The following is a 3,073-nucleotide window of genomic DNA, read 5'->3' as shown; positions in this document are numbered from 1 at the left end:
AATGTAACTTGCTTGAGTTCTTAAATTAGTAAAAAAATGTTCCAAAAGTGGTAGATTGGGTTTTGGGTCTATAAGTTTGGGTTTTGGAGGTTTTTAAGTGGGAATTGGTTCATAAACACTTTAGAATGATGGTAGGAAAGTTTAGAAACAATTGTTCAAGTATAATTGAGTATATAACACAATCTAGGAAGGTTAGAAGTTGGGAAAAATAGTTAGAATTGGTAAACTTGAAGTGGGTTGCATAATTATGCAGAATTAGTGTTGTAGAATTATGCAGACTCGTTGAGTGAATAAAGTCGCTCAATGAGTAGTCATGGAGGGTGATTCTCTGTTTGATGATTCGCACAGCGAGTTAGTGCATTGAGCGACTCGTTGGGATCTGGGAGCACTGTCATATTTATTCAAATAGCGAAGGGGCACGCTCAGCGAGTGTTTGGGGGGTTTGGACCATTGTCTGGGCTTTCGCATAGCAAATTGGGGGCGCTATGCGAGGAGTTGAGGTCTGGTACCACTAGTACCACTAGAAGTTTATTCGCTCAACGAGGGTATGCACCGAGCGACTGGTTCAAGTTCTAGTTTACACTTTTCTTCTTTGTTTTATGTGGTTTTAAGTGATGTATTGATTTTGGAATGATGTATGAGTTTATATAGGAGGATCAAAGTGAAAGTATGTGTGATTCAATGTTGTGAAAAGAATTCCAAGGAGGAATTTCTTATTGTGGATTCAAAAAGGACTAGTATAAGTTGTAAGAAGCCGATACAATGGTTATCCTGAACCTTTAATGATCATTTGTGCTCAATTAGAGAGTGATGAGTCATGTCATGAAAGGAGCAGGAGGTCCTAGCCTGGGGGCCTTTCTTCACGGTGGCAAAGGGCGTTTTAAGGACTAACCCTGTGTAGTAGCTTTGAGTGGGTCGGGTGTTCCACCACACAAGTGCAGTACTATTCGTGGCTTGACAATTATACTAGAGGTTTAAAGGTTTTGGCCAAGCCTGAGTCATTGTGTGGGAAGAGAAATAATGAGAACTCTATGGTGTGTTGGAACATGTATATTGTGTTTATATTATTTTGAATGATTCTTTTTCAACTAGCTTACCCTTGCTTTTGTGTTTGTCTGTCTGTGTATTGTTTTCTGTTTTGCAATGATCACCTTAATCAGTGTGAGCTTAGGGATGACATCTTTCAGGGGATTCATCGATTTTTGTTGAGAGAGAAGCAACCGGATAGAGATGTTTACTCTTGAAGGGTAGAATCCTTTGTTCTAGTAGTTTATAGTTTTCTGGTAAGTTATCATCCATGTAAGATTTTATTTTGGTAGTTTTGTTCTACTAAAATGGGATGTTACATTAATGGTATCAGAGCAGTTCATCCTTAGGATGACCTATGTGTTGTGGGTTTGTCGTGTCTTCTCTGTGAAGAATTGAGTTTAAATGGTATAATTTACCATTTCCTCCAAGTCTATCGTAGAGTATAGTATTTGTATGGAAGTTTTGAGAACAGAAAATGTTTTGATAGGAGTAATGAGGGTGCACACTCATGACTTTTACCAGAGATGATTTTCCTTTCTTAATTATGAAGATTTGGGGAAAAGAAAGGGTTGTGATTCTAGTGTTATTGTTGATAGTAATTCTTGTCTTGTTCTTGGCTTTGTGGTAATGTATTGTGCTCCATAGTAGTAGAGGAATGCAGATTCAAGAACAACTTGGCCTGTATACCTTCTTTAGAATTGGTTTAAGCCTTTTAGACAAATTTTTGCCTCGAAGATAAGGAGTTAGAAGATCCGAGTTTAGGTTTCAAGGGATGTGTAAAGATATTAGAATTTATAAGTAATGTTTTTGGGTGAAGAAGTTTTTAAGGGCAGAGTCAGGATATCAAATATCGTAATTCCACAAGAAGAATTTAGTTTAAAATACTAGAATAAGAGGAGCTTTGAGATAAGCATTGGTATAGCAAGCTTTTGGGATCTCTATTATACCATAAAATATATTAATTTTTATGCATTAGAGAAATTTTTAATTTATTTTAAAATATCAAAACTAATATATCTTTAAGACATAGGAGAGAAATAATATCGAAATTTAGAAAATATAAATTCAATAAAAAAGAAAATAAGTCTAGAAAATTTAGAGTGCTTCATCCTGTACCTCCAAGCATTTCATCCTACACCTCCAAACTTTAATAAAATTCCAATTTTAACCCTAATAAAAAAAAGTATTTTAATTTTTAGAAATTGTTTAATCTTTAAAGGTGGTGAAAGTTTCCAGTGCAGCAAATTGAATTTCAGAGAGAGACAGTGTGATCATATTGGATTTCAGAGAGAGAGTGTGGTTTCTATGCATCGGAATTCACTCTCAGAACACCATTATCTTTCCCAGCATCTTTCCTCTCACAGCACCATTACCCAGCATCCCTCATCTCCTTTCTCAAGCCTTTTTACTCTCTTTTCTCCTTCTCAAAGACTACAGTCAGAGAACACAACCTAAAATTTATATTTTTCCAGCACAGCAGCCACCATTGTCATCCTCGCAAGCAAGCTTTTTTTTTTCTGCAACGGAGGTACAAAAACACTGGACTCTTCGGATTTGATTTTTCCTTTCTTTGTTGTCTTGTGCACACTCTCATTTTAGCATTTTAGTTTCTTCTTTGCTGTGTGTTTCCCAATGTTTCCCAGACTCGTCTTTTTCTTCCTCCAGTTTTCTTCGCGGTTCAAACGTTCCAGGTTGGTTCATGGTTTTAATTTTTTTTGCTGCTTTTTTGCATGTTTCTAGCATGTCTATAGACTAGATATATAAATTGGATGATTAGAAATTTTTGAAATTTGTCCGATTTCGTTTATCTATCCATGCTTCACTTATCCTATCCGATGCTGGCTGTATCGGTTTCCCATATTCCATACATGCCTAATGCGTTTTTTTTTATTTTGTTTTACGATTTTATTTTATTTATTTTTGGTTGTTTTTATTTGAAATGAATTGTTTAATTTAAAATGTTTTATTATTTAGTTGTTTTTTAAATAATTTATTATTTAATTGTTTTATTTTAAATAGTTTATTATTTAATTGTTTTATTTTA

This window comes from Vigna radiata, chromosome 6 (assembly GCF_000741045.1).
Source record: "Vigna radiata var. radiata cultivar VC1973A chromosome 6, Vradiata_ver6, whole genome shotgun sequence".
In the NCBI taxonomy this organism is placed as follows: Eukaryota; Viridiplantae; Streptophyta; class Magnoliopsida; order Fabales; family Fabaceae; genus Vigna; species Vigna radiata.
The sequence above is the reverse complement of the archived record's forward strand: the minus strand, read 5'-3'. Positions refer to the sequence as shown.